The sequence below is a fragment of the Euleptes europaea genome, chromosome 6 (genome assembly GCF_029931775.1).
Source record: "Euleptes europaea isolate rEulEur1 chromosome 6, rEulEur1.hap1, whole genome shotgun sequence".
Taxonomy (NCBI): Eukaryota; Metazoa; Chordata; class Lepidosauria; order Squamata; family Sphaerodactylidae; genus Euleptes; species Euleptes europaea.
In genome coordinates this window covers 96,171,144-96,185,560 of record NC_079317.1, presented here as the reverse complement: position 1 = coordinate 96,185,560, position 14,417 = coordinate 96,171,144, and positions in this window count along the sequence as shown.

The window sequence follows — 14,417 nt, the reverse complement described above, 5'->3', positions numbered from 1 at the left end:
AGTTTGACTTAAGATGGCGTCTATCTACATTCATAAAATAGAAGGAAATTCCTCAGATGTAGGGTAGTCCATGATGGATCTGGAGACCAATGGTGACTCAAACTCCTGTCCCCACCCAAAGGATAGAGAGGAGGAATAGAGGGGACAAATGAGAGGGAAGGGAAAAAGAAATAAGGGAGGAAAGGGAGAAGAGAGGAAAGTGCAAAGAAAGGGAGGAACAAGGAAGGGGAAAAGGGAGAGGAGGGAGGGGAGGCCAACTGACTGCCCTCGGCATTGTAGAATCCACCCTCCAAAGCAGCCAATTCTTCTGGAGAACTGATTTCTGTTGGCTGGAGATCAGTTGTAATTCCAGGAGATCCCCAGGTCCCCCCAGAAGACTGGCAACCCTTGTTCACAATCCTGCCAGGTCAGGTTAAGAGAGATTTGCTTCAAACTGCTTACTGTGTGGAGAATTGAACCTCGATTTGCCACAGGGTAAACCACTCATGTTAACTACTGTATCACAGTAGCTTTCAAACAATATTGTGTTTCTGAGCTCGTTGCTGCTATTAGTTGACAGTTTGGTGTCGGTGAAAAGCTCTCCCAGACATCTGCACTGCCTCCCCTTAAAAGTTCATAAGAATTTTGGGGCAATTAGTAAAGGGATAACTGTAGTAGGCAAGATAATAGCATCTTTCTATAACTCAATGGTGCGTCTGCACCCTGAATACGTAGTGCCGGTTCATCTCATCTTGGAGCTGCAAAAGGCAAATAATCAATGGCGTGGAATGCTTTCCATATGTGGCAGTGCCAAAATCAGGAGGATGGTTTGGTTTGGAAAATGGATAGCTCAGGGGGAAGATTCAGTACGAGGAGCTGAACCTATGCATTGTTTCAGAAAAAAATACAATAGGCAACTCTCCAGTCCACTTGATACACAAACATAGAGAAGCTCTGTTACTAATACATACTAGTGTGTGTGTGCATCTTTTGACCTCAGCCCAGAACTTCCCTTGTAAGCCAGACCCTAGTATTATGAATTATATAAGATATGAGCAGTAACAGCCTGGGACTCGTCCAGGCCTGTGCTGGTAACTGGAGGTGCTGCATGGGTCCTTGTGGCTGTTTGCCCATCAGCAGAAGGCTGGATTAGACAAAACCTGGAGAAATGCTGTCATCTCTCTGAGCTATGCCTGAATAATAGGACCATTCACTAGCTTGCTGTCTCCTGAATTCTAGCAAGATGCTTCTTGGAGACCTACCTCTAGTTTGCTTGTCTGATTCTACTGCCTGCTTCCTACCTGCCCTGCATGTACATCAACTTCTTAGCTATGATCCTGGGCTTGTCACCATGTCTTCTCACTTCAGCTGCTTTGCTAACAGCTTCTGACTGCCACTGCCTCCAGAGGAGGGAAGCGCAGTCGGTTGGGGCAAGAGAGTTTGAAACAAAAAGGGATATTCTTTTCAGCAAGCAAACAGAACTGTGAAACTCAGAGCTGTAGGGCTCCAGGCTGCAAAAAGGGGGAATTCCTAATTTTTTTTAAAAAAACGCTGCAGGCGAGTATTCCCCAGCAAGTTCAGCACACTTATTTTATTTATTAAAACATTTAGATCCCACCTTTCGTCATGGTTCAAGGCAGCTTACAAATAGTTAAAATGTTTTCAGTGAAAACGAAAAATAAAACACCGAACTTCTACTAATTTACTAAGAATATTACAGGAGAGAGAGGTTAGCAATCATGGTAAGGTCAATGTTGCATGCTTCCTGTTCCCCCTGCCTCCTGGACTTTTTTGGGAGAGAGGGGGAGGAATACTTCATAAGGAATTCTGGTTAATGTTCGCTTAGGGTGAAGGACTGGGATGGGGCTGCCGCAAACTGCACTCAAAGAGAATGTTTCTTCCTTCTCCTCCTTTTATTTATTTATATTTATTTTCTGATTTCTATCCCGCCCTGTATCCCTGGCCAAGGCCAAGCTCAGGGCGGCTAACATCATCGGTAACATATAATATCATAAAACCATATTAAACAATAAACTTAAAAAAAACATTAAAGCTAGTTCCTAGTCATTAGTACATTAAATAATAAAAACAAGCAGTGCTCAGCTCTAGAGTATGGGCCATGGTGGGTCTGGAAGAACAGTCAGGGCCCCTCAAATTAAAGTTGATAAACAGTGTGCAAGAGAGGGGGTTAGGGAGGCCAGCTCTGATGACATACTGTTGCTTGCCCTCAACTAAAAGAGAGGGGTGTAGGGAGGCCAGCTCTGAGGACATACTTTTGCTTGCCCTCAACTAAAAGAGAGGGGTGTAGGGAGGCCAGCTCTGATGACATACTGTTGCTTGCCCTCAACTAAAAGAGAGGGGTGTAGAGAGGCCAGCTCTGATGACATATTTTTGCTTGCCCTCAACTAAAAGAGAGGGGTGTAGGGAGGCCAGCTCTGATGACATACTTTTGCTTGCCCTCAACTAAAAGGGAGGGGTGTAGGGAGGCCAGTTCTGATGACATACTTTTGCTTGCCCTCAACTAAAAGAGAGGGGTGTAGGGAGGCCAGCTCTGATGACATACTTTTGCTTGCCCTCAACTAAAAGAGAGGGGTGTCGGGAGGCCAGCTCTGATGACATACTGTTGCTTGCCCTCAACTAAAAGAGAGGGGTGTAGGGAGGCCAGCTCTGATGACATACTGTTGCTTGCCCTCAACTAAAAGAGAGGGGTGTAGGGAGGCCAGCTCTGATGACATACTGTTGCTTGCCCTCAACTAAAAGAGAGGGGTGTAGGGAGGCCAGCTCTGATGACATACTTTTGCTTGCCCTCAACTAAAAGAGAGGGGTGTCGGGAGGCCAGCTCTGATGACATACTTTTGCTTGCCCTCAACTAAAAGAGAGGGGTGTAGGGAGGCCAGCTCTGATGACATACTGTTGCTTGCCCTCAACTAAAAGAGGGGTGTAGGGAGGCCAGCTCTGATGACATACTGTTGCTTGCCCTCAACTAAAACAGAGGGGTGTCGGGAGGCCAGCTCTGATGACATACTGTTGCTTGCCCTCAACTAAAAGAGAGGGGTGTCGGGAGGCCAGCTCTGATGACATACTGTTGCTTGCCCTCAACTAAAAGAGAGGGGTGTAGGGAGGCCAGCTCTGATGACATACTGTTGCTTGCCCTCAACTAAAAGAGAGGGGTGTAGGGAGGCCAGCTCTGATGACATACTGTTGCTTGCCCTCAACTAAAAGAGAGGGGTGTAGGGAGGCCAGCTCTGATGACATACTTTTGCTTGCCCTCAACTAAAAGAGAGGGGTGTCGGGAGGCCAGCTCTGATGACATACTTTTGCTTGCCCTCAACTAAAAGAGAGGGGTGTAGGGAGGCCAGCTCTGATGACATACTGTTGCTTGCCCTCAACTAAAAGAGGGGTGTAGGGAGGCCAGCTCTGATGACATACTGTTGCTTGCCCTCAACTAAAACAGAGGGGTGTCGGGAGGCCAGCTCTGATGACATACTGTTGCTTGCCCTCAACTAAAACAGAGGGGTGTCGGGAGGCCAGCTCTGATGACATACTGTTGCTTGCCCTCAACTAAAAGAGAGGGGTGTAGGGAGGCCAGCTCTGATGACATACTGTTGCTTGCCCTCAACTAAAAGAGGGGTGTAGGGAGGCCAGCTCTGATGACATACTGTTGCTTGCCCTCAACTAAAACAGAGGGGTGTCGGGAGGCCAGCTCTGATGACATACTGTTGCTTGCCCTCAACTAAAAGAGAGGGGGTTAGGGAGGCCAGCTCTGATGACATATTTTTCTTGCCCTCAACTAAAAGAGAGGGGTGTAGAGAGGCCAGCTCTGATGACATACTTTTGCTTGCCCTCAACTAAAAGAGAGGGGTGTAGGGAGGCCAGCTCTGATGACATACTGTTGCTTGCCCTCAACTAAAAGAGAGGGGTGTAGGGAGGCCAGCTCTGATGACATACTGTTGCTTGCCCTCAACTAAAAGAGAGGGGTGTAGGGAGGCCAGCTCTGATGACATAACGTTGCTGCCCTCAACTATAGACCTGGCAGAATATCTTCATCTTCCAGGCCCTGTGGAATTCCTTAAGGTCCCCCAGTGCCCTGGTCTCACTAGAAAGGGAGTTCCACCAGGCTGGGGCCGAGGCCAAAAAAGCTCTGGCCCTAGTCGAGGACAGCTGGACACTCCTTGGGCCAGGGACCCGGTTGTGAATTGCACACAAGGGATCTTTGGCCTGTTCTTCCCTCCCCACTCCTGAAATCAAGCAAGAGGAGAGGAGATGGTGGTTTGTACCTATCAAATGGTCTGTTTACTTCCTTTGTGTCCTTCAGAAAGTTTGTGTGTGCTGGATGTGCAGCAAATTGTTTGAAAGCACAGTATGCTTCTGAGGGTAAAAGTGGCAAATGCAGGGTTAGCAGATAGCAAGGCGAGGGGGGAAATAATCGGAGTGAATTGTTCTCTTTGAGTTGAATTTAGTTTAGGGAATTGCGTCATGCTTAAAATACATCGGTAAGAAAGGCCAAAATACCTTGTTGCTCTACCAGATCAGGCAAACAATTGTAGCTATTTTGTTTCTGTTCCTTTCTAACAAACTGGCTTTCCTTGGAAAGCTCTTTAGCCAAGCAATGTTGTACTGCTACTGGCAAAGCAGCATGGCTTTTAATGATGGTGGTAATTGCTGTAATTGAGAGCCAGTGTGGTGTAGTGATTAAGAGCTCTGGACTCTAATCTGGAGAACCGGGTTCGATTCCCCACTCCTCCATGTGAGGCCTGCTGGGTGACCTTGGGCCAGTCACAGTTCTCTCCGAACTCTCTGAGCTCACATGGAGGCAGGCAATGGCAAACCACCTCTGAACATCTCTTGCCTTGAAAAACCCCTTCTAGGGTTGCTATAAGTCATCTGTGACTTGACGGCACACACACACACAATTGCTTGTTGAGTTTTGCTGTTGAGTTTTGATGGCAGACATTTCACAAGATTTCACAAGTTTGTGATGAGGATTAATTTTGCCTTCCAGAGTATGGTAGCATCACTGTATGGTATGTGAGCTGCTATAGTGCAATCTCTGTGAATTCTTAGGTAATGTTTTAACAAACCCTCTGACACACTATGGTCAAAAACGCATGGTCGCTGTAGCCTCCTTTATTCCCTGTTTCAGCCAGGATCAAATTTTTGCGAACGGAAGTCACCTTATTGAATGTCGGCTCAGCCCTGTTTCGATGCAAAATGAACCCGGTTTTTCCCATTCCTCTTCTGGCCCGAGTCAAACCTTTCTTCCTGGCTCATCATTGGTCAATTTGAAACGACCAATCACCGGAGGGTGTGTGTGTGTGTGGCAAACTAACTCCACGTCTCCCGCATTTTCTGTTTTCATGGATCGATTTGCACACAGTTTCATCCCTGCTCATTCAAGGTAATGCGTCCAGTTTCCCCCCCAGCCCAGGTTACTTTGATCCTGGCTGAAACGGGGAATAAAGGAGGTTCAGCGACCATGCATTTTAGACCTATGAGTGCAGAAACCAATAGGCAATTACAGTATTTTTACATTTTCAGGTGGCACTGTTTAAATGTGAGGGCTCAGTCAGAACTTTCAGGGGTTTCGATTTATCTGTCCTGCAGATATTGAATGTTGTCCTCCTTTCTTCTTCCTGCCTTGGTAACTTCTTATGAACCTATTTTTTGAATTCATATACTAAACTAAATAGTACACAATTTTGTGGTTTATGTAAATAGGATGCTGTTTATGTAAATAGCATGCTATTTATCCTGTTTCTGTGGTGTAAGGGTTTTTGTTTTACTTGCTGTTGTATTAAAATGGCCTTTTCTTAAGCTGAGATTCATCTTTTGTTTGCATGTAAGTAGGCATTTTTATAAAGATTTCTAATATATATGTTTTTTTAAAAAACAGGGGCTTAAATGTGTAGAGCTTTAAAAATAAGTTGAAACTGACAGCTTTTTCCTGCTTATTTTATATATAGGGGTGACAGATCAATGTCATAATTGTAAATGATACAATTTATAGACCAGCAATAGATAAAGCTAACCCAAAAGGACCTTTAAATAACACAGACTGATGTGTTAATTGGTTTGAATGGTGTGCAGCTTTCTAAAATTAGCCCATTCTCATGGCATTAATTGATCTGCTAGAGGCCTGGGTTGCTTGTACACATCACAGTGGTAGAATGTATGTAATCTTTGTTAGTAAATTCATATTCCTTATGCAGTATCAGAGGAAATAATTTGCAGTAACAAGTTTGCATTCTAAAATAAGAGTCTGGTGACACTTTAACAACTAAAAAAATTCATTCTGTCATATGTTTTTGAGCTGGAGGTCACTTCAGCTTATGCACTGTGTTTATTTGCCCAGTGGAGATGGAGGAGAATAGTTCAAATTCCCCGCAATCTCATTTATCTAAGTGGGCCAGCTAGCCACAAAATACTTGAATTTTCAAAAGTGCTGTTTGTGTAGGGCCACAGTGGCTTCAGCTTGCACTTAATCCTCATAACTAGGTGCTAATAGCCTTAGAAGCTTTTATTGATGTGAGCTTTGTTTTGTTTTCAGCCCATCAAATTAAGAGGCTGCCCAGTTGTTACACACGTTCACACTGTTGTATTTAGGGCTATCTGCACATGAATCAGACCTTTAACTTCCTGATCCCAGTGGAGACCAGTGATATTAATGTGAAAGTCTGTTTATGCTCTTATCTGCGGTGTTTTGACAGTTACACTGCCCACACACCTTTCTCACATTCTCACAACTGTTGTGGAATGTGGCTGCCTGTGGCAAGAGCATAGCTTAACAACCTTACTGAGATGCAGGGGATTCTACATAGTTCAGGATCAGGAGTGCTGTTTGCTTCTCTTGGTGTGAACAGTACAACTGTTGTCCATATTCTGATTAAAGCTGTGCTCGTATTTGCTGTCTGACATTGATGCTGAACACTTTTATGGATTCCTATATCTTTTTGATCATTGGCCTCTGAGAAACTACCTCCCCCTTCCACTGCCCACTTCAGCAGGTGCCTGTTCGAATGTGAGCACATATCCAAGGCAATATAAGTGTACAAGTGGATGCGTTCTTAGCATCTTTGATTTGAAAGAGATTTTGTCTCTCAGCTGTGTGAAGGAGAGTATGAAAACTTTGTTCAGGTAAGTGATTCCAGAGGGGTAGATGGATTAGTCTGTTGCAGCGAAAATAAATAGTCCTCTGGTGCCTTAAACTAACATTTTTCCCCATCATAAACTTTTGTTCCTTAGAGCCCACTTGAGAAATTGACTTTAGTCCCAAGAAACTTTATAAAGGAATCAAATGTTATTAGTCTTTAAGGTGGCTCTTGATGGTCACATAGCTTGTCTGAACACATCAGGCTGTTCATGTTAGTTTGTTTGAAAATATATAAGACCCTGGGACCCTGCACTGATTATCAGTGCAAAAGAGGGAATAACACCTCTAGGTGTACTCATGAGAGAGAAGGGGGGATTTGACTGGAACTGTCACCTTTCTCCTTGTTCCACTCAGAAGAGGATTCTTAGCATTCATAGCAGTATGATTCTTGCTGATAGCCTAGTCTTTGTATAACATTTCTAAAGATGGTACCCTAGTTCTATCTCTGGAAGAGACTTAAAATTGTTAAAGGACCGAGTATGGTTCATTGTGTGTCTGACTTCTGCAAAGAGTAGCAAGATCATGCACTCCATTGGATTCCAATCATTGGTAGTCATCCAATACAAAATACAGGGCAGTTATAAAATGGCCATACTTTGGCCAGATCTATACAAATAATAACTACAAACAGCTTTAATGCTCCATATAGAGGCCAGGGAGACCATTATATAACCTGAATCCTTCGTTCATTAACTACATTCACAATTACTATATTTCTCATGTATTATTGGGAAAGAAGTCCTTCCTGCAGAATGACAAGACTATTTTTGTAACAGGAAGATTGCACCAGTTTTTTTTCCTGCCACCCTCAAGGGATTATAGACATAAATCCAGCAACAGATGCTACAACAGAGACAAGACTCTGAAATTAAACAGTACCCCAAAGGAGACAAAAAGTACAAATAAAATTGTAGGCAGTGGGTGATTGATGAGATTAAGAGACTGAAAGCCTCCTGTGCTTGTGTGGTGTATATCAGATATAAGGACAGCTCCCATATCGCTTTCCAGTGTCTGCAGTTCGTTTTGGAAAAGACTATTGAAATGAACAGAAAGTGGCTTCATTGCATCACATTGCTTATTGCAGATAGCTGAGCTGCCGCTGGTGCCATTTTCATTCTTTGACTCCATAGGGGCTTGATCCTAAAAACTGTTGAATACCTTACTTTTCAATTGCCTTTTTCTTATTCTCAGGAAATGGTTTACTTTATCCAGACATTTAGACCTCATCGGTAGTTAGCAAAAAGTACCGTTCAAGTCAGGATTTAGAGCCAACCCTAAATTATAGCACCCAAAAGCCACCACTTAATACAATGTCGACCTCTTAGTGGCTGGCATACTTGTGGTGCTGCTGATGTTATCCTTACTGCAGCAAAAGGAAGCATTTAACTCAACCAATTCCAAGAAACTGAAATTTGAAGTGATTAGAAAATGGCTTCAGTTTGCGTTTGTAATTCCTTTTCCTGTCAGGATAGGGTTTAGGCTCTGCAATTTTGCAAATAATGTTACCTTTTCCCGTCACATGCAATTTGTATTTCTCTTTCCTAGAGAATCCTTAGTTTAGAGCAGTGGTTCCCAACCTTTTTTGGACCAGGGACCACTAGGACTTTTTTGTTCGGTGCAGGGACCCCAAGGTTCAAAATAAAAATTCCAAGAATTTGAAAATAAACTTTAATCATAACTGTTAGTTAAACATTAAACTTAGAATAATATTTGAATATATATATATTTATGATAGAGAACTTTTAATTGAAAATATTAATTTATTATGGGTTTATAACTTTGTTTCGCGGACCTTAATTTAGTTCTCGTGGACCCCCGGTTGGAAACCAGTGGTTTAGAGGTTGCTTGTTTGTTCCCAGCAGAGGATGAAGAGAGGTCCACTTTTTAAAGAATAAAACTATTTCCCTCCCAAGAAACTAATAGTTCATGCTTTACACGTGCCTTTGTTTATTTTGACCATAAAGGAAGAATTTCATTCCAGTTGAATGAACTGTTTTTTGGACAGGTGTTGTTTAACCAATAATAGATCTGGACAGGGTGCAGGAAATAGATACTCAGTGATCAGACATATAACACTTTCAGTATTGGGGAATCCTGGGGGGGGGGGAGTTGTGTTTTTTTAAAAAGAGACGTCTGATCTGGAAAACAGGGATTGGTGCTACTTCTGCAGCATGTCATATGATGCAAGAACTGGAGACCACCAAATGAAGTTAACATAGAAAAAGGTATACAACTAGATATAGGAAAGCCCTCCCCCACCCCAGGTCCTTAGAAATACCGCTAGAGGATATCTTGGGGGAAATGCACAAAAAAAGTAGAAAAATGCAAAGGTTTTTGGGTAAGCAGATGTCACCTCTTGCTCTCCTTTTCTTGCTCTCCTTTTAATTCTTGCTGAACAGATTTCCCCCCCAAACCATCTAGATGCTTTCATATTTTTCTTCAATTTTAATCAATATTTTAAATTATTTCTGTAATTTAAAATTGGAATCTTAAATTATTTCTGTAAGCCTATTCCTGTTGCCTTATTTATTAGATACCTTGTGCTGTCTGAATTTTTTTAAAAAAATATTTTGTAATCCCACTTGAGTCTTAGCAAGGAAGTTAGGCTATAAATGAAATAAATAAATGATTTTACTTTTGGTTATGAAAATATTGTTTTGCTGTAATATAAACTGCTTGGCCGAAGGGAAGAGGCTAGTTAGTTTGATTTTAATTCCTCCCTTAGCAAAAGAAGTGGCTGGTGCATCATTATTTTCTGCTTAGAAGAATCTCTTCCTTGTTGTGTTTATTTAGTTACAAGTGTCCTAATAGAGTTGAGATAGTCACAAGCCCTATCTGTGGAGATACCCCACCCTTCAATCATCTTGATTTTGAAAGAAACCATTACATTTTTGCTCCATATTATTTAATTATGTGTATCCGTTGGCCAAAGATGAAACCCATAAAGGAGCTGCCTACCAAGATTATGTAAACCTCTGAATACCAGTGCTAGGAGGTAACATTGGGGGATTACCTTGGCCTTTATTCTCTGTTTGTTGGCCCTCCAGGGCAACTGGTTGATCAACATTATGTAAAGCAGGATGCTGGACTAGATGGATCACTGGTCTGCTCCAGCAGAGCATGTCTTATGTATATAAACCTCTGTATTCTTGATATTCTGTAATTTATAGTGGTTCCAAAACTAAAAATTGTTGATCATACAGCCAAAATTCTCACTGAGGCAACCAAGGAAACGGGCATTCAATATATTGTCGAAGGCTTTCACGGTCAGAGTTCATTGGTTCTTGTAGGTTATCTGGGCTGTGTGACCGTGGTCTTGGTATTTTCTTTCCTGACGGTTCGCCAGCAGCTGTGGCAGGCATCTTCAGAGGAGTAACACTGAAGAGGAGTAACAGTGTTACTCCTCTGTGTTACTCTTCAGTGTTACTCTTCAGTGTTACTCCTCTGAAGATGCCTGCCACAGCTGCTGGCGAAACGTCAGGAAAGAAAATACCAAGACCACGGTCACACAGCCCGGATAATTTACAAGAACCAATTCAATATATTCTTTTAAAGTTGTCACACACACACACACACACACACACACACACACACATATACACACCCCGATCATTCTTTCCAGCAGCCTCAGTGTAGGGTAGAGAGTGCTGTTTTAGATTTTATTGAGGGGGGGATTTATCCCAACTTCCTTGCAACCAGTGGAAGGCCAGGGTAGCTTCCAAAAACAACAGTCAGTCAAAAATCAGGTATATAAAAAATCTGGATCAGTAGACAGAATATTTACAAAGCTGGCTCTGGCCACCAAGATTAAAAAGAACCACTTTGTGGGTTTTTCTAAATGAGGGAAGAGTGGGGCTATTCCTAACCTCCCTAATGGGGTGTTCATTCCAAAAAGTGGAAGCTACAGCAGATAAGGCTGAAATGGACATCAGGTGTCCTCACCGACTCTGGGAGATAAGGAAACTTTGAGAGGCAGAATGTAACTGGCATACAGGGAGAGATGATTTCTAAGAAATTTGGGTTCCATATTGTGAAGGGCTTTAAAGAGAAGAACTAGCACCTGGAATTGAGCCCAGAAACAGTTGACTAACCAATGCAGCAACAGCCTCAAACACCCCCCCATTGGTTAGTTCTTCTTCCAGCCCACTGAGACTGGGAAAAGCCAAGGATAAATTAGGGTTGGGAGTATGTAGCCAACTGCCAGGTGATGGCTGGAGATCTCCCACTATGACAAGTGATCTCCAGGTGACAGAGATCAGTTCACCTGGAGAAAATAGCTACTTTGGAAGGTGGACTCTATGGCATTATACCCCATTGAAGTTCCTCCCCTCACCAAACCCTCCCCTCCTCAGGTTGCATCCCCCAAATCTCCAAAGCTGGCAATCCTAGGTGCCCAGTTGATTAGCTGGCTATGGAAAAAGAAGCCAGTTGGAAGAAGCAACTGAACTTTGCAACAATGAGGATGAAGTGCATGAGGAATGTGGGCAAGGGGACACTAGATCGACCCCTCTACCCGTTGAGTTTTATTGATTTTAGCAGTAAAAAAATGAAAATTAAAAAACGAAAAGTGGGCTAGCATTTTAAAAAACATGAACTGGACTGCAAGGGAAAGGGAGTTTAGGAGCAGAGGCTAGATGTCTTTGTGCATTGCAAAGGGACTGTGGGCTCAGCCTCCCCCAACCCCATATTCAGCCCTTGTATTGAAAACAGACTCCTGAGTCCAGCCCAGATGAATCTTGGCACAACTTAATTAATTAAAGGACCATCCTTCCCATAAACCTCATTGCCAACTCTACTCAGCCTGCTCTGTTCCCTCATTTTCCTTTCTTTTTCCTAGACTTAACAACCACTGGCTGTCCATCAACCACTTCACACTTTAAAAAGGGGAGATTAAATTAAAAATTTCCTTGACACTATAAAGAGAAAAGTTGCCACATCTCTCATGCAATTGACCAATCTATTTGACAGCAGATAACCCAGTATCCGCTTCTCAGAAAGTACCTTTAGCTGTTTTATCCAGGGAGTGATGTATTTACTTCGTTCAATATTGTTTTGTGGACATGCTAAAACAATGTGGGCTAGGGAGTCCAGAAAAAACGGGCATTTTTGTTCATCTGCAGTAATTTTATTGTATCACCCTCGTGTCTCGGCTGAGTCTAGGGCATTACATCTCGCCAATAAGTAAGCTTGTCTGAACTTTTGAATTTCTAACCAGCGGAAATAGGCTGGCAAGGAGAAAGTTCTGTTGAAGGGTATCTGGAAGAAGCGAGGGGAACATTTTCGATTTGCATCCTTAAGCACTAAGGACCAATCCTCATTTAAGATCTTATTTTGTAATTGTTTACAGCTTACTTTCCAAGTACTATTCCTCGCTGTGCCCTCCTTTTTAAGGGATGGCCCTCATGCCATGCTTCTGTGATTAGATTATTCAGAATGTGAGAGGCAGGTTTGTTTTAGCAGATGTTTGCCAGCTGATTTTGACAGCCATGGCTTCTGGTAGTACCCAGTATTTTGGCAGGTTTTGCATTGTCCTGTGGTGTAGTGGTTAAAATGTTAGCCTAGGATCTGGGAGACCCAGGCTCGGATCCCAGCTCTGCCATGGGAAACTTGATGGGTGACCTTTGGCCAGTCAGGTGTGATTTGATTTATGTAGTTTATGCCCCGCCCTCCCTGGCCAATGCCAGGCTTAACCTAACCAACTTTCAGCCTGACCAACCCCGCAGGGTTCTTGCAAAAATAAATGGAGGCGAATGATGTAAGCCACTTTGGGTCATTGTTGAGGGAGAAAGCAGACTATAAATGAAGTAAAACAAATATTCTTTTGTAGGTGGATAACAAATTTGTAGAGTTCTCAACTAGCCTGATGTTTTGTGAGTTGTTTTTCCCTTGTATTTCATTATATTGCTTTATTTGAAGCTGCTTCATGCAGTTAGAAGCAGGGCAGAAACTTTTAAAAAATAAGTTTTGGAGGATGGATAGCTTCCCTTATAATAAAGAGGAATGGTTGTTTGCATATGAGTTGGGTGTATTTTTTCTGGACTGGGGAAGTAAGTGCATTATTGTGTGGAGGGGCCAGAATATGGGAATGGGTTTGGGAATGGAGGTTGGGAACAGTGCTGAAGCGTATTTGTGGCTTAAATTTATGTAGGATGTATGTCACTACTGTGTAAGCCTCACTTTTAATCCTGAATATGGAGTGGGAGGGCTACATTTGCTCTCTGGATGAAAACACAATGTGTCTGCTTACAAACACTTATTAAATACAGTCCATTTAAGATTCCCCTTCCCAATGGGTTCTGTGACTGGTCGTTGGGTAAACATGAGGCTATGCATCGATCCCCAAATAGGATCAGGGTCATCTAAATTATGTAAATGCATTATACAATGTGCACGTATGTGTATTGTTTGTATTTCATTTGCCTTGTGGTCTATGGCTTGCTATTCAGGGCGTGACGTTTGGAGCCATCTGCTTGCCTATACTTCTGGTTCCCATTTTACCCTTCGAGCACATTTAAGTAGGTTGTACTGGGTTTGTCGTTGCCCTCCAGACGGACTTTGCCCTTAGCCCCACCCACTCATACTCAGCGCCCGCTGTTTTCATCAATGAAATGGTTGGAGGGGACGTGTTTACACTGGTAATTCTTACACTAAAATGACATTTCAATAACCCTTCAGTCTCTTCTGTCTGTGGCAACTGAGCGTACTCAACCTTGTAAAAACTACATGTGAAAGTCGGGTGAATGTTGTTCAGACTGCTTGAAAATCGCTAGCCATCTGTTTCCAGATTTTAAAGTTAAAACTCCATTTAAATAATAATATCTCTGCATTAAACAGTTCCGGAAGAAGATTTCTTTCCATCTCAACAGGTGGTAAATAGCAATGGCAGATTCTTCAGCCCGTCACCTTCCCATATCAGCTGCTGTTGCGACATTTTTAGTCTGGGTAGCATGAAGTTTAGTTCTGTCTATGAGCTGAGGACTGCTCAAGCGAATGGGGTTTTGCATAGTTTTCGAACACTCTATTACACTGGTTCCCAACCAGGGGTCCGTGGACCCCCAGGGGTCCGCGAGAACTAAATTAAGGTCCGCAAAACAAAGTTATAAACCCATAATAAATTAATATTTTCAATTAAAAGTTATCTATTAGAATAATATTTGAATATATATTTTTATAAGTTTAATGTTTAACTAACAGTTATGATTAAAGTTTATTTTCAAATTCTCGGAATTTTTATTTTGAACCTTGGGGTCCCTGCACCGCACAAAAAAGTCCTAGTGGTCCCTGGTCA